We start from the raw sequence: 25,971 nt of genomic DNA on the forward strand, positions 1-25,971 counted from the left end.
CACAAAGTGATAAAAAGAACGTTAAAAATATGGGTTAGTGGCCAACAAATTAGGTATGACAATTGTCATTTGAATATTGAAAATGGGCAGTGCGTAATTTCTTCGCTGCCAGGGCATACTTGGCGACTAAAGTAGTCACATGATTGCAATTATCAATTAAAAGCTCCATCACTAGTTCCTGGGGACATTTGGCAGAGGTGGAATTAATAAATTGTGCCAGAAATTGTTGCTGACTACAACGTCAGGCGTGGTTTTGTGTGTTTCCAGATTTCCTGAACCTTATCTCGGACTGACCCCTTAGCAATTGAACCTGGACCTCTACTGACCTTGCTTCTGGACTTTTGGCTTGGCACGTAAGCTTGGAAAGGCCCTTGCCCTTATCACGCTTCATCCTTGTTAGCCTGGCAGATATACGACCAGGCTGCCATCTAAGGACTTTCCCGCCCTGGTAAATACCCAGGAATTTCCAGCTCCCACCTGCACTGCTGTCTCGGTGCAGAGCTGACAGGGACCATTGTATAGTGGGCAGTGTAACAAGTAGTGGATAATATCTTCGACAGTGTTACACCCTGCAATGCATTTCCTCTCTTCAGTAGGAATACCTTGATACCTCCCTGCTAAATAGGCAGAGGGCATCAGTTGGAATCTCAGTTCGGAAAATGCTCTATGAAGAGAGGGATGTGTAAGAAGGTCCAAGTACCCTGATCTAGCATGATTTAGTTTAATTTCAGGGTACCAGATGGAAAAGGGAGCTAGTACGATAGATACCCAAACTTGGCCTATTGCACAGTCAAAGACCCGACTCCTGAGGGCTTGCGGGCTAAAGTTCGAGAGCTCGCCCAATGAGGTGTTGTATTGGGCCAACAATTCCTGGCTAGTACAGACCCATCCACTCTTGGGTGACTGCTTGAGCCAACAGAGTTTGGCGAGAGAGTTGTCAGGCATACGAATTATTCTGCGCCGGTATCTAAAAAAGGCTAAATATTCTAGCCGTGAGTGGAGGTAGACCAAGTTCTGCTCTAAGATGAGCTGCAGGGGTTCCTGAGGGAAACCCTAAAACCTGTCTCATGAACTTGTTTTGTATTGGTTCTAACTCTTGCTTAGCAGATGCTCCCCATAGTTCAGCCCCATAGAGTATGGAAGCCACTGCGTTGGCAACAAAAACCTTAAGCAATGGGGGAACCAATTGTCCGCCTCTGCCATAAAAGAACCTTTTAAGTTAAACTAGCGTTCTGGTGGCGGTAAGTTTAGTAGCCCTAGTGTGAGGTTTCCACGAGAGGTTTTCACTAAGGCAAATACCCAGGTACTTGAATGAACGAACCTGCTCAAGCAAATGACTGGCAATTGACCAGCTACCTCCTTCATCTTGGTCCAATCCCGCTTTCCATATATGTTCTGCATACAGATTAAACAAATAGGGTGATAAAATACACCCCTGTCTCACACCCTTTCCGATGGGGAACCAATCAGTTTCTCCATATTCTGTCCTTACAGTAGCCTCTTGTCCAGAGTATAGGTTGCGCATCAGAACAATCAAATGTTGTGGCACCCCCATTTCTTTTACCACAATTCCCATCTTTCTTGACCATTGGCAATGCTGGCTGAGGCTGATAGGAGTTGTGGTCCAACAACATCTGGAGGCACACTGGTTGGGAAAGGCTGATCTACACAGTCAAAGGCTTTGCTGTAATCTATAAAGGACAGGATGATTTTCTTCTGAAATTCCTTAGTCCATTCCATTATCCAACATATTTTTGCAATATGATCTCTGGTGCCTCTTCCCTTTCTTAATCCAGCTTGGACGTCTGGCATTTCTCGCTCCATGTATGGTAAGAACCTTTGTTGTAGAATCTTGGGCATTCCTTTACTTGAATGGGATATGAAGGCAATAGTTTGATAACTACTGCATTCCCTGGGATCCCCTTTCTTTGGAATTGGGATGTATATGGAATGCTTCCAGTCTGTGGGCCATTGTTTAGTTTGTTTGTTGACAAATTTTTGTCAAGATTTGGACAGATGCAATCTCAGTAGCTTGTAGCAACTCTATTGGTATGCCATCTGTTCCTGGGGATTTGTTTCTTCCAAGCATTTTAAGAGCAGCTTTCACCTCACGTTCCAGAATCTCTGGTTCTTCATCATACATTTCCTCCTTGAATGAATCTAACATCTCTGCATCTCTTTTATAGAGTTCTTCAGTGTATTGCTTCCATCTTCCTTTTATTTCATCTTGGTCAGTCAGTGTGTTCCCCTATTGATTATTCAACATCCCTACTCTTGATTTAAATTTTCTTTTAATTTCTCTAATCTTTTGGAATAGGGCTCTTGTTCTTCCCTTTTTGTTGTCCTCTTCTATTTCTATACAATATCCATTGTAATGGTTCTCTTTGTCCCTACGTACTAGTCGCTGTATTGTTGCATTTAGGGTTCTAACTATGTTTCTATCTCCTTTTGCTTTTGCTTTCCTTCTCTCTTTAACCATTTTAAGAGTTTCTTCATTGAGGTCTTTCTCTCTTTTTAACTAGAGGTATTGTCTTTTTGCATTCTTCCCTGATCATGTCTCTGACTTCACTCCATAGTTCTGGTTCTCTGTCAATTAAGGTTAAAGCCTCAAATCTGTTCCTTATTTGATCTTTCTATTCTTCTGGGATGTTATTTAAATTGTATTTTGGCATTATGATTGCTTTCTTGTTCTTCTTTAGCTTTACTCTGATTTTTTATATGACCAGTTCATGATCTGTACTGCAGTCTGCTCCTGGTCTTGTTTTCACAGAAAGTATGGAATTTCTCCATCTTCTGCTACCAATTATAAAATCAATTTAATCCCTTTATTGACCATTTGGTGATGTCCATGTGTAAAGTCGTCTTTTCGGTTGCTCAAAAATGTGTTTGCAAAAAACAAATTATTGGCTTCACAGAATTCAATAAGTCTTTCTCCTGCTTCATTTCTATCTCCTAAGCCCATTTCCCCACAATTCCTAGTTCTTCGATGTTCCCTGCTTTTGCATTCCAGTCCCCCATGATTCTCAGCACATCTTGTTTTGGTGTATGATCAATTTCTTCCTGTACTTCTGCGTAAAATCTCTCCAATTCCTCTTCTGCATTTGCCATTGGAGAGTAAACTTTTGATGATTATTATGTTAATGGGTTTCCCATTAAATCTCATTGATATAACTCGCTCAGACCTTGCGTTATAGCTCTTAATAGTTTTTGCTACATCACTTCTCACTACTAAAGCAACCCCATTTCTTCTTAATTTCTCATTTCCTGCATAAAATATTTTGTAGTTGTCTGATTGAAAATGTCCCATTCCCATCCATTTTAATTCACTCATGCCAAGTATTGTAATGTCGATATGTTCCATTTCTTGCTTGACAATTTCTAACTTTCCCTGGTTCATGCTTCTCACATTCCATTTCCTATTGTGTGCATCATACAACTCCGGACTCTCCTTTCACATCTGTGCACATCAGCCTCTGGGCTTCCTTTCGGCTTTGACCCAACTGCATCATTAGTCACAGAGCTACTCGTACTTGTCCTTTGTTCTTCCCCAGTAGCTCGGTGAGTGCCTTCTGACCTGGGGGTCTCATCTTCCAGCACTATCTCGTGTTGCATTTTGGATACTCTGTACATAGGGTTTTTGTGGTAAGAGGTATCCAGAGGTGGTTTACCATTGCCTTCCTCTGAGTTTGGATGCATCTTAGTGTGGTGTCTCAGCTTTGACCATTCCGCCTTGGGTGCCCCTGCTAGGAGTCTAGCCTCTTAGTCCAGACTGCTGACGGCACTGCTCTCACCTTCTTCAGCACTCTCACACCCCCTCACAATGTTAAGGTGAGCATCCTAAATGGATGAGCTAATAGCACATATATATGGAGGTAAAGATTAATGGGACCGGTTATATATGCTCATGGTTGATGTCAGACCTGCTCTGGATGGGGTTACACTCCCCCTAAAGGAGCAGGTCCATAGTTTGGGGGTCTTATTAGATCCGCTCCTGTCACTTGAGGCTCAGGTAGCCTTGGTGGCACGGAATGCGTTCTACCAGCTTCGGCTGGTAGCCCAACTACGACCCTATCTGGACAGGGAGAACCTCGCCTCAGTTATTCACGCTCTGGTAACCTCTAGATTGGATTACTGTAATGCACTCTATGTAGGGTTACCTTTGAAGACGATTCGGAAACTTCAGCTAGTGCAGAATGCTGTGGCCAGAGTTCTTACTGGGATGAAGAAATTCGACCATATAACACCTATTCTGGCCCAACTGCACTGGCTACCTATATGTTTCCGGGCCAGATTCAAAGTGTTGGTTCTCACCTATAAAGCCCTTAACAGCATTGGACCACAATATCTGATGGAACGCCTCTCTCGCTATGTACCTACCCGTTCACTGCGCTCGACATCTAAGGCCCTTCTCCGGGTCCCAACTCATAGGGAGGCCCGGAGAACAACAATTAGATCTAGAGCCTTTTCAGTGGCAGCCCCCGAATTATGGAATGCCCTCCCAGATGAGATACGCCTGGCGCCTTCTTTGTTATCTTTTCGGCGCCAGGTAAAAACCTACCTCTTCGCCCAGGCATTTTAAGCTTAAATTTAATTTTATTTTAAATTTAACTGTAATTGTATATTTATTTTAATTTGTATTCTAATTTTGTTTTTAAATATGTTTTATATTGTATGCTGTACTCCACACTTGTTCATTTTTAAATGTGGTTTTATTTTGCTGTACACCGCCCTGAGAGCTCGATGCTATAGGGCAGTTTAAAAGCGTAATTAAATAAATAAATAAATAAATAAACAATATTAAGAATATTAATTTTTTTAAAATGGATGCTAAGGTGCTCAAAACTCCATGAATACATACAAATATCACCCATTTAAATCCTGATGGGAGTCTAGTTCATTTTTGTTTGCTGGGATTACCCTTGCTCATGAGAAACACACTTCTAAATGCAGGACCAGGATCCATTAAAGCTAATTAAGGTGGATGATAATAGTTACTGTATCACAGGGGTTTGTAGGGAAATGATACTCATTAATTCTCTAAAATGCATCAGCAGTAGATTGCTGGTGCTAGCAGTAGATGGTTTTCTTTGCTCTGGGGCTAGGTTACTATTCAAAGTTCAAGTGAATTCTGTTTGTTTTTATCCACTGTAATAATGGATCAAGTGGATATTTCTCCATTCTTCTGTGTTACTCTAGGCTAGAGTACTCTAAAATGAGCTAATAAACTGGCCTCCTATCAAGATTTAATTGTAACACTGGAAGATATTGTGGATATTCATGGACATTTGAATATCCTAACACCATTTTTAATTTTATTTTTTTTTGCAATTTGATGTTCTCAGTATTGTTTTGTTTTATGTAGCACATGTGCCTTAAGTGCTCATATTATAGATAATTATTTGGAAATGACATGCTCTGTTATTTCTAACTTTATTTCCTGTTAAAGTATTGTTTGCAAACTCTGTGTTTTAATCATCCTTTTTTGTGATGGGGGAAAGGACCTCTTTTTCATTTTTCTCCCAGCATTACACATGGGTATAAGCAGTTCTTCAAATAACCTGGCCCAAACCATTTATGAACCACAGCTAAGGGACCCTTTTGAATATATTGAATATTGGCATGGATGAGACAGCCTCTGAATACTGCTGAAACTGACAAACTGATGAGCTTAGTACATATGTCAGAAGGAGGATTAATCCTGATTCTTAACATTGGAAAACCCTTGGTCCTCTATTGAAATGTCTATTGCAGATATAGTCTCTGATATAATCTCTGCTTGGTAATTCTTACTAGTGATCACATAAGGTTTTTTATTTGTTTAGAACTGATATTATAGGATACTTTGTGGGAGCAACCACGTACCAAGAAATTTAGATTTGTTCAATGAAAGCACTCTTGTCACTCTAGCACAACAAACCCACTGTAAAAAAGAAGCAGACTTTTTCAAGTTAGGAGAGTGATGGGAAAATGCCTCAAAAAGTGTGGAATGGACAAATAATTAACAGAAAGATGTGCAAACAGGAAGACATGTAACTAGGATGAATGCATGATAAATACTCATTTTTATATAACCTCCTCACAAACAAATCAAAATGAATGCTCAGTACAGGCCAAATAGAAATAGTGCATTTTTTACCAACCAATTTTCTTGATGATATTGCAGTATTATTTTTATATAGTATACCACCTTGTTATATATTTTTAAGAAATGACGGTGTGATTTATGTATGTTTAAATATTTAAATAAATAAAGCAATCTAACCTCCACGTAAGCTTTGTGCAAGACAATCAGGATGAATGATCAATAAACAGGTCATCTGGAAGAACCTTTATTTATTCTCCTGCTTTTATACACAATAAGAAAGAAGAAATTGGTGGAGCTGACGTGTGCTTATGCTTGGTGCATGTGGAGTCCAGTCCTTAGGCTGCTGTTGTCCCAAGACTACAGGGCCACCCCCCCTTTCCCAGCCCAGCTGGGAACAATTCTTGCAAGTAGCCCATGGAGGAGTCAGAAGCAAGCACATAGCTCATATAGCACATGCAGGGCGGGCTCCAGCTTTGAGGGAGTTCTCTGGTCTTCTTAATTTGTGGCAGAGGCAGCACTCCAAGCAGCACTGGGCAGCTGACTCTTTAGACACCATTTAAATTTCCCACAATGCATCTGAGGGACACCATGTCAGGGGCATTGTGGGAAGTTAAAATGATGGCTACATCGAGCCACCAGGCACTTCTCAGAAGGCCAGACCAGAATAAAGAAATAAAAATAAATTAAAAAGGAGGGGTGGGGAAGGACAAGCATCAGAGGAGGACCCTACCAGGACTTTGGGGTCCTGACAGCTGCCCAAGGATGCCAAGTACCAATACTGGCTCTGGGAGATGCCTTACATTTGGTTGGGTTGTGACCTTAGAGCCAAATTATATGGGATTTATATCAGCTGGGGAGTGGAAGGATCATCAGCAGGGATATCAGCACGGGAGGAAAGGGTTAAATTCCCATTAATGATCACCTCCACCTGCTGATGCAATTTTCATTTAGAAAACCTGCACATTAAATGCATTTCACATCACATGTTGTTTGGCCCTGAGTCTCCACCTTGGATGCAAACTTGCAGCTAGGTGAACAGGTTGTGAAATGCCAGAACCAGGCAGCCGAAGTTTATGCCCCAGGGTCTTAATATCCATTGTGTCTTTCCTCTTTTCATCAGCCCAGTTTATCTTGCTTGCTGTAGTTAGTTTATGGAGAAACACAAAAATATGCAAGTTTCAATCCAGCAGTTGACGTAGGCATATGGGGAGAATTTTTATGCATGCCGGGTAGAAACCCAAGTAAAAACCCAACCAGATACATGTGGGGGAAAGGGACTGATCCGGATATCTGCCTAATGTATAGACTGGTCAGCTATAGATGCGTCTGTGCATGGATGAGCTAATAGCATGTATATATGGATTAATGGGACTGGTTATATATGCTCATTAAACAGAACAATATTAAGAATATTAATTTTTAAAAAATGGATGCTAAGGTGCTCAAAACTCCATGAATACATACAAATATCACCCATTTAAATCCTGATGAGAGTCTAGTTCATGCTGGGATTACCCTTGCTCATGAGAAACACACTTCTGAATGCAGAACCAGCATCCATTAAAGCTAATTAAGGTGGAGGATAATAGTTACTGTATCACAGGGGTTTGTAGGGAAAGGTTACTGTGACGCCCTTCCCTGGCTCTCCCTGTCAGGTTCCTACCTGCTCGTGGCTACTGCCTTTCACTAGGCACCACCAGGGACTCCACCAGTCCGGACTGTCCTTTTTTATGGTTTCTCCCTCCGCTCTAGCACAGATCTCAATAGATCCCCCTGCTAGGCAGCACCACCAGTCACGTTCTACAACCAATGTTCCCAGAGACCTTGCCTGAGTCTCTCTATCCGGTTACATTTGTGACTGCGTGCCTATGCTGTTCCCAACCCCCTTGTATCAATGCAGATAACTCTGGGTTGTTCTGGATACTTGTGGTGTTATATTCTTCCCTTCACCGCTGCCACCAATTGTTACAGTTTCCCTTCAGCCTTGGTAAGTACCTTGCCCTCCCCTCTGGTCTGTATATTCCCCAGCCAAGGATCAGGCCTCCGGTAAACCAAAATAGTGTTTATTAAATATTAGAAATAACAAGATTACTTTATAAAGGCACATAAGCATATGGTTTCATCTATTCCTGTGATACTTGTCTTAGTATTAATCCGAACTCCACACTCTCCCCACCTCCACCTCTCAAACACCTCTCAAAAACCCACCAAAACAACCCACTCACGTCCACCCAGATTCAACTGTTATTCTTCCTTTTATACGCTCAGCCATTCTAACACTCAGCCAATCATCCAGCATTCTACTGCTCATTTACTCCCCCCTCCTCTTTCATTCCACTTACCATGTATCTCCTATACAAACAGCACTTACCATATATACATTAATACAGGAACATCACAGTTACCCATTAATTCTCTAAAATGCATCAGAAGTTTGCTAGCAGTAGATTTTTTTGTTCTTGTTTTAGCTCTGGGGCTGTTATTATTCAAAGTTCAAGTGAATGATATCTGTTTTTATCCACTGTAATAATGGCTCAAGTAGATATTTCCCCATTACTCTATGTTACTCTAGGCTAGAGTACTCTAAAACGAGCTAATGATCTGGTCTCCTATCAAGATTTAATTGTAACACTGGAAGATATTGTGTATTCATGGACGTTTGAATATCCTAGCACCATTTTTAATATTTTTTTTGCAATTTGATGTTCTCAGTATTGTTTTGTTTTATGTAGCACATGTGCTTAAAGTGCTCATATTATAGAGAATTATTTGGAAATGACATGCTCTGTCATTTCTAACTTTGATTATTTCCTGTTAATGTATTGTTTGCAAACTCTGTGTTTTAATCATCCTTTTTTGTGGTGGGGGAAAGGACCTCTTTTTCATTTTTGTCCCAGCGTTACTTCACTCTCTTCTCTTTGGGTGTACGCATGTGCATGACAATGGATGGCCAACCTGTTGAATGTGATGCTCATCATCTCTGCAGTGTGGAAATGTGTTCCTATTCATTTTTTAATTCAGGTGGGAATGCATGGTCTGATACCCTAACTGGCAATGTCACATTCTATAGCTAATTCTGCCTTGGGTGCCTCTGCTAGGAGTCTAGCCTCTTGGTTAGACTCCTGATGGCATTGCTCTCAGCTTCTTCAACACTCTGAAACACCCTAACCACGTTAAGGTGTGCATCCTAGAGGTGGATATGCATACATAAACTAAGAAAAGGGGAAAAAACACTAAAACAAAAAATAAAAATGTTCAAAATAATAATAATAATAAATTAAATCAATCAATAAAAAAGGTGGAGAAAAGAGTCACTGAGATTAATGTAAGTTTAAAATATAAATAATAAATACAGCTCAAGCAGGCTGATTTCTACCTATTTAACATATTGGGGCTAAACTAGATGTGACATTTGTCATGTAGTTTGCCTTTGCATAGCTGATTTTTCATCATAGCAAGTGTGTGCGTGGAGCTGCTGGACAAGGACCACAGCATGTGGGGGGGGGTCCTTCAGTACTTTGCCCCCACATTGGTCCTGATATGAATCCCTTCTTGCTGTTCTTATGCTGGGCGTAAAGTTCCCACTGATGCCATTGGGAGATTTATTTGTTTAGCAAAATGTATATGCCGCTTAATAAAATAAAATGATAAACCCTCTAACCTCAAAGGTTTCCTCCCCTTTCAAAGAGCAGGCACAGAATAGGGATGGTTCTGATGGGGGCTGTAGAGGCAAAGGGTTAAACCCCCTCCCTCTGCTCCTTCCCTGCCACGGTCCCAATCTTGTTCTTCTGGCCTGCAACTGCTGTTCGTTAAAAGAAACATCAACAATGCAAGGGCAAATTGCATGACAAACGTCACGTCCAGTTTAAAATGCAACTTTGAGCTCTTAGGCATGCTTTCTGATCAACTACATTGAAAGAATTTAAAGAGTCTTCACCTCGAAGCTCTAAGATGAGCTACATCTAAGGTGGTCAACTGCCAAAGGGGGCAGCGAGGGGTGGGCAAATCTGTCAATTTCAGCTTCTCTCAATTCCTCTTCCTTCCAGTCTTAACTTCAATTCTCCTCATTTCCATATCAGTTTGTTGTTGGGTTTGTTTTTTTTAAAAAAAAATAGTCTTCCTGAAAATTCGTCAGCATTTTAGCGTGAATGCATCCTTTTTCCTATGCAGTTTTGCCTAACATGCACATTTTGCAAAGCCATTTTCCCTAACAGAATGCATTTTTAGTTGTTATTTTCACTGATATATACATTTTGATGCACATTTCACCCTGGTATATGCGTTTTATACTCATGAGTTGGCCGCAGAACTGCATTTCAAAATTTGGTGAAGTGTGACTTTTGAAAGATGACTGTGTTTCAGTTCTCATATTGTTTCAGAAAGAGCAAATTAGGTAGGTTTGCCTTGAAACATGAATTGAATCAAAATTCTCCCTCATCCTTAAGGGCTCCTGTGTCCCTAATAGTTCTCTAGAAGCATGAATTTCAGTAGGCGTAGCCTGTCATGCAATCTACTCCTCTTCTATGCATCTGTTGAAGGGGCAGGAGACACATCCTCTTCTGAAGCTGGTATGTCCTCTTTAGAGAGACTGAGCCAATAAATAGCCCTGTGTGAGCTAGAGGGTGCTGTATTCTAGCAGTAGCTATTGAGGTGGTTCACTAATGAGTACTGCAAACTAATGCTCATGGATCACTGAAGAGAAAGGGAATCTCCACCCTTACCTGTAAGTGCCAGAAAGTGGCAGTGGAGGCAGAAAATATCTCACTCACCACCACCAGGCAAGGTAACAACTGCTGACTAGATAGTTACCCTTGGTGCAGCCACTAACATATGGGGAAGGACCATTGCTCAGTGAAGAGCACACCTTCTGCATGCAGGAGGTCTGAGGTTTAATCCCTGGTATCATCAGGTAGGTCAGGGAAAGACCCATGCCTCAGACCTAGAAAGCCACTGTGAGACAGTGTAGCCAATACTGAACTAGATGAACCAATGGCCTGATGCGGTATAAAACTTCCTGTGGCTTCCAAAAGCAACCTGGGTGGCTTTAAAAAGGGTATTTGACAAATTCATGGAGGATAAGGCTATGAATGGCTACTGGCCATGATGGCTATGTTCTTTTTCCATTGTCGGAGACAGTATGCCTCTGAATACCAGTTGCTGGTATTCACATGTGCGGGAAGTACTTTTGCACCAGGTTCTGCTTATGGGCTTTCTGTAGACATCTACTTGGCTACCATAAGAACAAGAAGTTGGACTAGATGGCTGTTTGGCCTGATCCAGCAGGGGCTGTTCTTATGTTCTGTGGTCCAATATTCTATGCCAGTGAAGACACCCACACAGTCAGCAACCACATGCTTGGATGGTGCTAAATGAGGTGTCCCTTGCCTGCACCACTACCTGCAGGTACCTACAGGTACAGGAAGGAATTTTCTCTCATCCTGATTGTCCAAAAGCAGCACTAAATTAATGAACAGCCTAATCAGCCAGGGCTTCTGTGTGCACCAGTAAGCCAGCAGGCTGCACTGAAAGGGGAGACACCAAAGGGGCATCTTTCCTTTGGGGTCAGCACTTTGGTGTCTCCACGGGGGTGAAGATGCCACCCTCTTTCACTTCTGTTTTTGTGGTGGTGGTAGTTGTTTTGGTTTTGGTTTGTTTAAATGCCCTGTTGCTACTATGGAAAAGGGATGGGAGGTTTGTATGGGTTTTTTGGTGGGGTTTCTGTGTGTGTGTGTGTTTGCTGTGGATGCATGTGGGCACCAATCCATGCCACTCAGGGTGAGGGCCTAGATGGAGTGATAGTGAAGGTGGAAGGTGCTCAGTTGCTTCTAAGGAGCAGATTGGGAGATGATTGGCACAGATTGGGGCCCTCTTTGTGTAAGAGACAATGGGAGAAGGAGCGGACTGTCCCATATGAGAGACTGGTAGGAACTGTTGCTAAGGCCATTTGGTTGTTTAAATCAGATGTCCTCTTCCCTTTGCCCAGATATTTGGTTAAATTGGAAATTCTAATTGTTGTCCTTACTGCAATGTAGTTCTGTTGTTATAGTGGAGGCGTTCATTTGTTTGTTATTTACTGGACTTGTTTTTTTTTAATGGATTCTATCATTTTTGCTTATTGTTATCTTTTTAATGTATCTTTATTATTTTTATTTTATTGTCACACACTCTGGGATTGAAATAGTGAACAAAGAACAGGTTATAAATACTTAGGCATAACTAACTAAATTAATAACTGAAACAACACAAACAGTAACTAATATCTGCTTACACAGTGCACTCTGTGGCAGGTATGGGAAACCTTTGGCCCTCCAGATGTTGCTGAACTACAACTCCATCATCCCCCAGCAATCATAGCCAATGGCCAAGGGTGATGGGAGTTGTAGTTCAGCAAGGGAGGGCCAAAGGTTCCCCACATCTGGTGTTATGGAGTGTGCAGCCACATGGACAGTGAGTTCCCTGAAGGATCTGGCCAGAGCTTGGACAAGTTACTTTTTTGAACTACAACTCCCATCAGCCCCAGCCAGCATGGCCACTGGATTGGGCTGATGGGAGTTGTAGTTCAAAAAAGTAACCTTTCCAAGCTCTGAATCTGGCCATGTGATGTGGTGAACATTACTAAACTCTCTTACAGCCATTCATAAATAGGCACATTGGACTTAAATCAGAAGAACATAAGAAGCTGCTTTACACTGAGTCAGACCATTGGTCCATCTAGCTCAGTACTGTCTATGTTGACTGGCAGCAACAATCCAGAGTTTCAGACAGGACACTTTCCCAGCCCTAGCTGGAGATGCCAGGGATTGAACATGGGACCTTCTGCATGCAAGGCAGGTACTTGTCATCACTGCCCTCCTTAGCATTTCCCTGTTGCTGCTGTTGGTCTCTTCTGGAGGAGATAAAAGGCAGCCAATTGTAAGTCATCTAGCTGGTGAGAGGACCCTTCCGCTCTGAACTGTATTTAAAACAGGCTGCTGAGGCTCCTTCAAGTGCAGCAAGATGAGGACCTGAAGCTCTATTGCCTGTTAGCTCTCTGTTTGCTTTGTATTTAGGTTTGTCTAGATTATTTCTCTTGTAATACTGAATGTTTGCTAAATTGTTTTTGTCCTTTTTGAATGCATTGGTTGCTTCGTAAACTGACTTCTTTCCCCTGCCTCAGTGTTTTGATATTTTGAATGTTTGTTGTAAGCCGCTTTGGGCACAGCCCACTGTGGAAAGGCGGCATATAAATACACTCAAATAAATAAATAAATAAATAAATACTCTACCACTGAGCTACAGGCTTTCCCCTAATGTTCAGCTTACCAGGACTGTGGTGTTGCTGTGTGTGAGTTTTTAAGCAGTGATCTCTTTGTATGTTCCAAGCATTCATGACAAACTATGATTAATCATGTCAATGCTTCAGTTGCCACCAGTAAGATTATATACCCACCTAAGACATGAAGACAGACAAGAAAGTGATGTAATTTGCCCCCGGGCCCCTCATCAATGAATCACTTGGGGAGTGTCAGAATTAGAACTCCCAAGCTGATGTTTATCATTCTTTTGGGCTGGATTAAATTACACTCTTTCAGCGATTAGCTGTAGCACCTTAACGTAATGGTACAGATCTTGCCAACACTGGACCATTTCTTAAAAAAGAAAAGAAAAAGAAAGGAAGGAAGGAAGGATGGAAATTGTGGCAAGGATTTTCAATGGTTAAACAATGAAAAATGTTTTACAGTCCAAGCCACTCTATGAGCATTTTTGAGCTGTCACTGTTTTAATGTGGGTTTCTATCTCATACCAGCAAAGTGGAGAAGACCTGGCCTGGGAGTGAGTGTCTGAGCATCTGGGTGCTTGCCTACTCGCTCCTCTGGGTTGTTGTCTCTTGAGACAGCTGAAGTCCCTGGTAAGTGCTGCATGGACAGGGATCCTCTGACTAACCCCAATTCCAGAGAGAGGCTGAAGTCAATCTTGCAGCCTCTTCCATCAGCTGCTGGCTGGGTCAGGGGGCATAAAAGCCTGGATGCCCTTTGGGTCCTTGGGAACAGCTGCAGCACTGACAGACTTGCCCTGGGAATGAGTATCTGAGTGCTTGGGTGCTCTCTCACTCGCTCTCGCTCTCGCTGTCTCACTCTCTCACTCTCTCACTCCTCTGGGTTGCTGTCTCTTGAGATAGCTGAAGTCCCTGCTAAGTGCTGCAAGGACTGGGACCTTCTGCCTGACTCCAGAGAGATGCTGCAGTCAATCTTGCAGCCTCTTGCATCAGCTCCTGGCTAGGTCAGGGGGCATAAAAGTCTGGCTGCCCTTGAAACACCAAAGGTGGTTGCCCCTTGGGGAGCCCCTTAGGGAGTCCTGAGGACAAGGGTGCTATCCCTTTCTTTCTTTTTTTAACCAATCTAGAGGATATTGGTAGTGTGGGAGGTGTAGGATGCATGTGTAGTTCCTGCGTAGGGTGAGAGCCTGTGCAATGGACTGAATGATAGGAGAATGTCACCAGATGCCTTCAGAGTGAGAGTCTGCAACTGGCAGAAGGCTGGCCCTCGTGAAAGATATTGAGTGGGTCTGACTGTTCCCAATTCTCACAGAAGCCTACTGGGATAACTGGTTCAGGCAGGTTTTGTGGGTGGGCTCTTGTTGGGTCCATATCAGGTATTTAGGAGGAGTCTTAGTAAGGAGGAACATGGTGATGCCACCCCAATTTCAGTGATCTTGGGTACAGGGAGGTATAGCGAGGGGGAGGTGGTGAACTACCATAGAAGATGAGGGCAAGGATATCTATGCCTTGTTCCTCGCTCCCACGCCTCTCATGGACAGGTTCCTCATTCCTCATCTGCTGTGCCCACTGGCCTGTGTATGCTGTTTAAGGCCAGATAGGTACACAATAAGACCATGCTCATCCATGATCTGATTGTGGATGAAGGTGCCAATTTGGTGTGCATTATCGGTACCTGGGTGGGTGAGCTGGGAGGAGTTGATCTGATCCATCTTTGCCCATCTGGATACTCAGTGCAACAACTGCATAGATTGCAGGGATGGGGGAGAGGAGTTGCTGTGGTGTACAGAACTTCCATCTCTGTCACCAGGAAACCACTTTGTCTTGGAGCTGGCTGTGAGGGCCTGCACCTGGTGTCGGGCCAGGAGACAGGAAACTAGGGTTGCTGCTGGTGTACCGTCCACCCTGCTGCCCGGCAGATTCTCTGACCAAGCTGGTGGAGGCTGCCTCAGCTGTGGTATTGGAGGAGCCCAGAATGATAGTCCTGGGTGATTTCAATGTCCATGCTGAAGCTGCCTCTAGGGTTCCAGCTCGGGACTTCATGGCCTCCATGACGACCATGGGGCTGACTCAAGTTGTCAACAGCCTGACACATAGGACAGGCCCCCCTTCGACTTGGTTTTTGCTCCAGATGGAGGAAGGGATAGTCTGGAGATGGGGGGGTGGATTTCACCCCATTGTCATGGTCAGACCACACCCTGGTGAAGTTCAGACTTATGGCTCTGATCCTCCCCTGCAGGGGTGGTGGACAGATTAAGATGGTCTGCCCCCAGAGACTAATGGAATCCACTGGATTTCCGAATGCCCTGGGGGAGTTCTCAGTAGATAGAGCAGGTGACCCTGTTGTAGCCCTTGTCACACTGTGCAACAGCAAGGCGCATCGGGCTCTTGACACAGTTACCCCTGAGTACCCTCTCCAGCATTGTGGAGTCCATTTTGCACCTTGGTACACCAGTGAGCTAAGGGCAATGAAACAGGCTGGACAACGGCTAGAGGGCAAGTGGCAAAAGATGTGCTGGGAGGCTGATTGGGCATGAGTAAAACATCATAACCATGCCTACTGTGCGGCGGTGAGGATGGCAAAGAAGGCCCACTTCTCTGCCACCATCGCATCCTCAAGTAGCCATCCAGTTGAGCTTTTCTGTATTGTCAGGGAACTGTTGACAGCAGCTCTAAGAAATTGAGTTTTGGACCCTTCAGAGGCCCACTGTGGATTGTTTGCAAGGAACTCTGAGGGTAAAGGTGGTCGCCTCCATACCAGTCTTGATGCCCCATCCACATCTACTGTAGTCTCCAGTGAGGAGTCCAGTGAAATGTCAGCTGCAACTTCTTCGGAATGGTTTCAGTTGATGCGGCCTGATGACCTGGACAAGGTGCTTGTGATGATGCGGCCAGCAACGTGTCCTCTTGACCCTTGCCCTTCTTGGTTTGTTAAAGCTTGCCGAGGGGGGTTGACCAAGTGGATCCAGGGTGTGGTCAACACATCATTGTGGGAGGGAGTGGTTCCAGCTGCCCTGAAAGAGGCAGTGATTTGACCTCTTGGAGGCCAGGCCTGGCAACCAAGAGGTCTTCTGTATCTTTAAAAGTTGTGCAGGGGGAAGGGAGAAGTCCACCTTGTGGTTTTTCCCATTACAATGTAAAACACCTGCACTTGGCTGACTTTCACTTCTCCTAAAGATACAGGATCAGTCTCAGGCCCTGAACCGGGCAACCCTATAGCAGAGTCAAGGCCTTGGCGGATGCAAGCGATTTTATCCTCAAAGTGTTTGCAAACAAGTCACAGTGAACCATTGTATATTCTGCTGTCTTCTCTGGGTCACCCTGTAAGAGGCCCCTGCTACCAGGAAAAGCTCTGCTGGATGACCCAATGAGGATAAAATGGAAGCAGCAACGCACCTCTTCTTTGCCTCATTCACTGCCACTAAGGAGGCTCAGTAATCAGCACTTACTAGTGTTGGTTGCATTCATCTGGAGTTGTTTTCCACTTGCATTCAAGCCGCCTCTCAACTTGTTTCATTGCCCTGAGCTCTGGTGTATACTAAGGAACAACTGGACTCTATCAAGTGAGAGAGGGTGCTCAGAAGTGACCATGTCAATAGTCTGGGCCATCTGGGTATTCCATAGATCATCCAGGGCTTCAACAGGAGCACCAGCCATATTAGCCGGAAAATCCCTCAGAGCCATCTGGAAACCAGTTGGACCCATCAGCCTCCAGGGGCAGACCATCCTAACAGGTTCCCCACCTCTGCAGAGGGGAAAAAAATGCTGAAAGTCTAAATCTCAACAGGAGGTGATCCAACCATGACAAGGGACTGATGTTAATATCATCCTCTTTCTGCCTGATTGAGAGAGCCAGATCCAGAGTGCGGCCTGCCACATGCATTGGGCCAACCCCATGGCTGTCATGGCGGCCATGAAGTCCTGAGTGCCTTGGAGGAAAGATGGGATATAAATGTAATAAATAAATACTAAACAGGTTATCTTGAGGCACCCTATGATTCTTCAGAAGACATTTCTGTCTATTGCTGTTGTGTAACTGCTACTTGTTGTCTGACCATCCTAAGCAAGCAGTGAGGCAAGAGAGTGGGGGACAGCGTGTCAAAGTTTACATATTAATTTTGAACTAAACAGACAGGTTTTAGGTGGCAGTCCTTTTGTTCTCCCATAAAAGCTGTTTGTTTGTTTTTTTAATATAGTTGCTTGGCCCTTTGGATATTTTAAACAGAAAACCCTCCCATTTATTAAAAAGAAATTGGGGTGGGAGGTGGTGGTGGTGAAAACCAAGATACTTCTCACAGCCCATATACTGTGCAAGTCATTCTCACCCATATGATGTTCATTTCCAAATTTGCTTTGATATGATTTCATTTCATTTTTGAACCGGGGGGCATAAAGGTTAGCTGGAAATAACATAGGAAATGGAACAACAAATAAAAGATCTACTGACCTCTGTGTTTTCTGTAATTTAATCATTAACTGCTTCATCCACCAGATATGTGATCCACATAAGACAAAATGTTCTGTAGCATAAGCCGTGCCTCAGCCCATCAAAGGCTTGATTTGCAGTGTGCTGGATTAGTGCCAAGGGCCTCACAATAAATGCCATCAGGGAGAAGGAGGCGTACCTTTTCCTAATACAACTAGGTTTGCCAGGTGTCTGGTCTTCACCCAGAGACTTTGGTTTTTGGGGGTCCTCTCTGGGTCTCCGGGTGAGTCACCTTAATCTCTGGACTCTTAGCTTTCATTTTTTTAAAAAAAGATTCTAGGTGGTCCAGTTCAAAAGATATAAACCAAAATGTCAGCCAACCCCTGAACTTCTGTTACTACTGACTGCTCTAATCCCTGCCCTTTCAGGTTTTTAGCCAATAAGTGAAGTCAGGGTTGTGATTGACAAGATTTGTTGACCCCAGGCAATAGCTAAACTCAATAGCTAAAAGTTTCCTTTTCCTGCTTGTCTCACATCAGGAATTCAGTAAATATATAGATTTCAGCAGCATAAAGAGTACTTTCTCTGTACAGAATTGGGACTTTCTTCTGAGTAAACATACATAGGATTGCACGACAACAGAAGGATGAATGAATGAAATCTTTATTGTTCAGAGTCATAGGCTACCACAATTAAACACATGTAAAAGGAAAATACAAAATACATATTAAAATACAGGTCATATTACAATAAAACACAGTTCGACACCATAGAGTAGAAGAACAACAATACATTTCAAATAAAATTTCCTCTTCTGAGCGGAAGATACCCTGACCTACCCCATGTCTTAGTGTACAGATACTACGGTCAGAATAGCAGTGGGGCACATCCCGCTCACCCCGCAAGGTGTTTTTGGTATCTAACTCTTACTTTTCCTGCAGCTAGAGCAAATTTTACCACCTGAGTTTTTATAAATATGTCATTGCCTGCTAGCAGAATGCATATCTGCTCCAGGGGAGGTCTATTTGACAAGGAGCAAAGGATGCAGGAAAGAAATTTTAACCTTGGGGACTTATATAGGGGGCAGCTTAGTAAGTAATGTATAATGTCCTCAACTTCACTAGATTGACAGATACAAAGTCTTTGTTGGGTTGGAATGTTAGAAAACCTCCCATCCAGAAAAGCAGAGGGCATAGTCTGAAGTCATAAAGCTGTGCATGATTTTCTCAGGGGTGCCACTGTTAGAAATGTGAAGTATTGCTCCATGTCAAATGTTGTTTTATGTAGTGGGTACCAAATAGAATATGGCATTTGGGTAACTGAAAAGAGGTCCCACAGTTTAGAATAAAGATTGATTCTTTCTTTGAACAGCTGTTTAACTCTAACAGAAGTGAAAGTAGGTAAAACTTCCGTGTTAATCTCATAAGCAGACAGAGTAGATTTAACAGAATTTACCCAGCAGCTTTGGATTGGAGTTTGCAGTTGTTCTAGAAAGCATTTATTTGGCCAATACAAGGCATGTGAAGCATGACCACAGGATTCTATAGAATAGAGACCTGTTTCTGCCCTCAAAAGAAATACGGGTGTACTTTGAGGGACAGCTAACAGGGATCTCATGAAGGAATTCTTCACTACCTCGAGTAGAGACGTATTGCATTTAGGAAATCATCACTGTCTTTTGTTTTTGTTATTTATTTATTACATTTGTATACCGCCCCATAGCCGAAGCTCTCTGTTTTTCTATTTGCATTTCATTTATCTCTGGCCTTACTCCCTTACATCCATAGGAGCAACAGTGGTTCCATGTGGTCAGTTCAACCCCTTTAAACCCACTGATGATGCACCTTATTATTTGCATGATGTTTTGCTTCTTGCCCAATAGTGGTAAAAGAGAATTCACATACTGGGAAGTGTGGCTTCAGTTGCTGTTGTTCCCAATCTAATGCCTATGAAAGCAGACCCAACCATGTGTGTTTTCTCTCTGTCAATTATTACTCATTGGAGTTTGTTTGGCTGTCAAAGTGAGTTTATAGCAGCCCACAGAGTAGAGCATCTTCTTAACTCTTACTCATTTCTCAAACCTCTCTCTGCAGTGAAGGGTCAAGTCTGTAAAGAAGTTTGGAGCAGCAATGTTAAAAGGCAGGCAGGGCATCCCAGGCAGGGGGTTGCCAACCCTGCTTTGATATGGATAGGATTCCTAGTCAAGCCTTACCAACAGCACAATCCTAACAATATCTACACAGAAGTACGTCCTGTTGAGTTCTATCGGGCTTAGCCCCTTAGTGTGTTTAGGATTGCAGCCTTCAGGGGCATCCATCTTTATTCCTGAGTGTTCCAATCTAACATCTCCACAACACTAGGCTTTCTTCCTACAACAGCCTTCTGGTGACTGGCCTGGCCTAAGGGCACTAAAACCCTTCTTGCCAGAAGCAAGTAGACTACATTAAATGTTTGTTACCCAGGATCTCTAAGTAGGTGAGAAGGAATGATTCCGTCACTTCAGCTGGACTTGGAAACACTCTCACTTACCTAAGATTTCTATGTTAATTTCCAATCAGAGAATTTTTTTTTGTTTGAGTGGTATGCTCCAACAATGTTTGCTGCTTAATGTATCATGCTTAAAGACATTACTAGGACCTGCCCCCTATGACATCACTAGGGCACATTCTCACCAGGGCACACCCCTATGATATCACTAGGATCCGCCCCTGAAATCTCAGGGTTTGGGATGCTTCTGACCTGGCAACCCTAAATAGAACACCTCTCCTGTGCTCCCCACCCTCACACTATAAAGTCCTTCTCTCAATAACAGAGCAGAATCTTGAATCACTTCACAATGTATCCATCAGCTGGATTCCAAATATCCTCTGAACCACGGGGGTGTGTGTGTGTTGAGGACAGAGGTTCTGGTACAATTTCTTTGCCTCCTAGCTTGGATTCATGCTCCACAAATGTGATCCTGATGGGGAATTTTGGGGTCTGCTGAACTGAAGGTCCTGAAGAAATTGAAAACACAGGCATGCAGCAAAGGTAGGCCTTTATTGATTATGTGCGCATGGTCAGTCTCCCATGATGTTTGGTGGAGTTCTGCTTGCATAGGGTTTTTATACATTTTAGAACAAAGACATTAGCATATCCAATCAAGGGGTTATACATGAGTGTTACATAGCTGTTACATAGTGATTACATAATGGTTACTCTGTCTACATTAACTTCTAGCCAATCAGGTAATTTCTCAGTAATTCTAATACCAGCACATGTCAGCTATCAGCTAGCTACATTACAGTGTTATTTTGTCCCAGGCCTTGGAGAGCACCAGGATGTTCAGTACAAGTCCTTATCTTTGGAGTCATGCTGTACTAAGCATTCCAGGCATACCAGTCACCATGGATACCAGGCCGAGGAGACATCCTCAAGGAGAGGATTTTTAGCTGAGAGAATGAGGGCATTTCTATAATAGAAAATATTAGAAAAATTCTAGTTCTCTAAACAAATATATTTGTATATAAAAACAAGCTTCCTTCAATCCTTCTGCATCAGAGGCAAACAACGCCTTTTAGCCTGAGGACCACATCCCTCACTGGGCAACACACAGTTATGCACAGATGGCTGCATTCTCACGGTTCTCTGAATGCATGGATGTGGGAGCTGAGGACAGTTTGTGTGATCCCATTCCACATGCATTCGGTTTAGAAGGCCTCACAGGCCACACCGACTGGGCCATGGCCTCATGACACAGGCCACAATTATCTTGTTGAAGCTAAGGATGTCTAGGCCTCTGGTCACTACTGGAATGGAATGGGAGACCCCATGTTTGCTTGAGTTCCATGAAAGAAGAGAGATGGTATATAAATGTATGAAAAATACTGTACATTGGGTCTGCTCCCATGATCTCCCCCCCCACCAGCATTCAAAAATCTCTCCCTTCGTTAGGGAGAACATGCCACCAATTACCTCGAGAGGTTCCAGGCTTCCCTTTGCTGGCAATCTTTTAGCCAAGACTGGACAGCCTCCTGTTGGGGATGCTGTAGCTCTAGATTTCCTGCATCAGGCAGGGGTTGGACTAGAACAGATGACCTACAAGATCCCTTCCCACTCTATAATTCCATGTTGTCCACAAAGGGCTTTTGTTGTCCCCCTTCTCTTCCCAGTCCCCATCCTTTTTCCCCTCTTCTCTCTTTTTCACTCTCTCAAAAAAACTCAATATCCAAAAGAAAATGAAAGCATCAATGCAACTTACATTAATTCAAGACACCGCTCATTTGTGGGTCCCTGGGCCTGGCCCACCATGTGAAGGACAATGCCTTTGAATGCAGTATTCTGTAGTTCAATGGTGATGTGATTTTATCCATTTTATTGGATTGTTGTCACCCAAGCATGATGCTGTTGGAAGAGGCAGATTAGAAACTAACACAAATAAAAAAAAGGTAAAGGTGTCCCCACACTTATAGTGCGAGCCGTTTCCAACTCATAGGGTGACATCTTGCGACGTTTACTAGGCAGACCGTATATATGGGGTGGGATTGCCAGTTCCTTCCCCGGCCTTTCTTTACCCCCCAGCATATGCCGGGTACTCATTTTACCGACCACGGATGGATGGAAGGCTGAGTGGACCTCGACCCCTTTTACCGGAGATTCGACTTCCTCCTTCCATTGGAATTGAGCTCCGGCCGTGAGCAGAACTTCGGCTGCGTTACTGCTGCTTACCACTCTGCGCCACGAAGGATCTAACACAAATAAAAGGAATACATAAAAATAGTCTGACACTTATTATTTCCAGGTATTTCACATGCCTCCCTTCTCCTGTACCATATAAATAGACTATTCATATGTCCATCAGAAAGAACAGCCTATTTGGGGGTGAGGGAGAGAGGAATTGCCTTTTGACTTTCTCTAAACTTGTCCTTTTGCGTTAAATGACTAGGTTCATGAGAGCTAGAATATGACAAGGGAATGGGAAAAGCTGTCAATTCATTACCAAAATATAGGAAAAAGGAACTGGACTGCCTTCAAGTCAATTCCGACTTATGGCAACCCTATGAATAGGGTTTTCATGGTAAGCAGTATTCAGAGGTAGACCTCACTTTTAATTACTCACTTAGTAACAGATTAGATTGTATTGCCTGCCAACTGGCTCACCTTTCCACTCCTTAAGGTCAGCATAAATCAAAAGAAATCATATGAGTTTGGAATGGTTCTAGGCACTCCTAACAGTTTCATAAGAAAATCTGGTTAATGGGGTGGGGTGGGGTAGAACAACCCACAACCATGACTCTGCTCAATAAAGCAAGCATTATTAACTCCAAGGAGCAAAATTTCCTGGTTTTTTTAACTGCACAGCCACAAGTAATATTCCAGGGGAAAGTTCCAATATTGCTGTCTTTGTGAAACAAAGCACAAAATTAGTGTTAGGAACAATAGCTTGTTTACAGGCTTCCCATATGAATGAGGCTTTCCTGGCTCTGTGCCGGAAATATTATTAACCACCACAAAACAGCATTGTCATGTTTGTTTTAGTTGCCTGATTGGACAAACATCTGCTAAGCTTAAAAATACAGGCCAATGGGGCTTGTTGTAGAGTGAGTACAAGCTACAATATTTGTGCCTGGTCCTTTAAATGAATAGATGGAACATTCGTCCCTGGTCCCACCCATTCTCTCAGTTTGGAGAGGTCTTTTTGGAGCTCTTCGCAATCCCTTTTTGTTTTAGCAACCCTGAACAATTTAGTGTCATCAGCAAACTTGGCCACTTCACTGCTCACTCCTAATTCTAGGTCGTTAATGAACAAGTTGAAAAGTACAGGTCCCAGTACTGATCCTTGAGGGACTCCACTTTCTACAGCTCTCCATTGGGAGAACTGTCCGTTTATTCCTACTCTCTGCTTTCTGCTTCTTAACCAATCCCTTATCCACAAGAGGACCTCTCCTCTTATTCCATGACTGCTAAGCTTCCTCAGAAGTCTTTGGTGAGGTACCTTGTCAAACGCTTTTTGAAAGTCTAAGTACACTATGTCCACTGGATCACCTCTATCTATATGCTTGTTGACACTCTCAAAGAATTCTAATAGGTTACTGAGACAGGACTTTCCCTTGCAGAAGCCATGCTGGCTCCGCTTCAGCAAAGCTTGTTCTTCTATGTGCTTAGTTAATCTAGCTTTAATAATACTTTCTACCAGTTTTCCAGGGACAGAAGTTAAGCTAACTGGACTGTAATTTCCGGGATCACCTCTGGATCCCTTTTTGAATATTGGCATTACAGTCCTCAGGCACGGAGGAGGACCTGAGGGACAAGTTACATATTTTAGTTAGCAGATCAGCAATTTCACATTTGAGTTCTTTGAGAACTCTCACTCCCCTGGATTTCTTAACTGTATTCTATGTATTTTTATCTATTTTAATGTTATTTTGTGTTTTTATTGTGTATGATTTTATTGTGAGGTGCCTTGAGTGCCCTATTTTAGGGTAGAAGGGTGGGATATTATTTACATAACAACAACAACAACAACTTAGGGGCTACCACAGAGAATGCCCTCTACCAGGCCACTGTCCCCTGGATTTCTGAGGGCATTCTCTCTGGTAAGGATGGGAAGTCCCCTTCCTCCCTCACCCATCCTGCAAACTGCTTCACCTGGTAGTGATCAGTGGACCGGCTTAAGCGGTGCTCCAGCCAGTGCATTTGCACTGTGCTGACTTCCCCTCTAGGGATGGGCAAGAAATTCAGTTCAGTTTGCGTTAAAAGCTGAATTTATCAAATCTGCACTTTTAGGAACAACCTGAGAACCAAAACACAGCCATCCTTCAAAATTTACACTTATCTGAATTTTGCAATGCAGTTCTCCAACTAAGCAATGTTTGCAAAAATGTATATATTAGGGTACATAAAAATGAATATATTAGTGAAAATAAATACGATGTGCATTACATTAGGAGAAATCGCTTGCAAAGATGTGTACATTATTCAAAACTGCATAGAAGAATGTGTTTAGGAGGAGAAATCCTAACTAAAATGCTAGAGAATGTTTATAAGGATTTTTTAAAAAAATAAAATTTCAGATTGCTGCAAAAATGTGAAGAACTGAATTTACGATTGGGAAAAATGAAAAACTGAGAGAACCAAAATGGACAGATCCTTCCATCTCTACTCCTCACTGCCTCACCCTCCCACTCCCTGTAAACAATAGTGACCCACCTGCTGGGAAGCTATCACAGTGACTCCACCCCACCTGGCAAGCTGCTCTGTCTTCCGTTATTTATTCTTGGGTGCCTCTGCTGTTGCCACATGCACCATCCACTTCTTAATGAAGCTGAGTTCACAGGAGAACATTCAAAGAATGCTCCAGCATCTGGACTGGCTTATTACCCCTGCTTTCCAGGCACACCCCCTGCTGATGGATTTGACCTCTAGAGACCAGTTGTTATGTGTGATGTTCCTCTATTAGTGTATATATGGTAAGTGCTGTTTGTATAGGAGATACATGGTAAGTGGAATGAAAGAGGAGGGGGGAGTGAATGGGCAGTAGAATGCTGTATGATTGGCTGAATGTTTAAAATGGCTGAGAGTATAAATGGAAGGATGTCAGGTAAATCTGTGTGGAAGTTGGGGGATGTGAGGTGGATGTGAGAGGGTTGTTTGGTGGGTTTATGAGAGGAGAGTGTAGAGTTCGGATTAATACTAAGACCAGTACCTCAGGAATAGATGTAACCATATGCTTAAGTGCCTTTTAAAGTAATCTTTGTTATCTTTGTTATTTAATAAATACTTTTGGTTTACCAAAGGCCTGATCCTTGGCTGGGGTTTCACAGACCAGAAGGGAGGGTAAGGTAAATACCAAGGCTGAAGGGTAACAAATGGTGGCAGCGGGGAAGGGAAGAATAACACCACAAGTATTCAGAGCAAACCAGAAATATATGTATCTGCATTGATACAAAGGGAGTGGGACAGCTTGAGCACACAGTCACAGAGGTAACCTTATTGAGAGAGACTCAGGCAGATTCTCTGGGAATACTGGTTATAGAACATGACTGGTGGTGCTGCCTAGCAGGGGGATCTGGTGAGGTCTATGCTAGAGCGGGGTGAGAAACCATAAAAAGGGCAGTCTGGACTGGTGGAGTCCCTGGTGGTGCCTAGTGACAGGCAGTAGCCACGAGCAGGTAGTAACCTGACAGGGAGAGCCAGGGAAGGGACCGTCACACGTGGTGGCAGTAG

The sequence above is a fragment of the Rhineura floridana genome, chromosome 2 (genome assembly GCF_030035675.1).
Source record: "Rhineura floridana isolate rRhiFlo1 chromosome 2, rRhiFlo1.hap2, whole genome shotgun sequence".
NCBI classification, from domain to species: domain Eukaryota; kingdom Metazoa; phylum Chordata; class Lepidosauria; order Squamata; family Rhineuridae; genus Rhineura; species Rhineura floridana.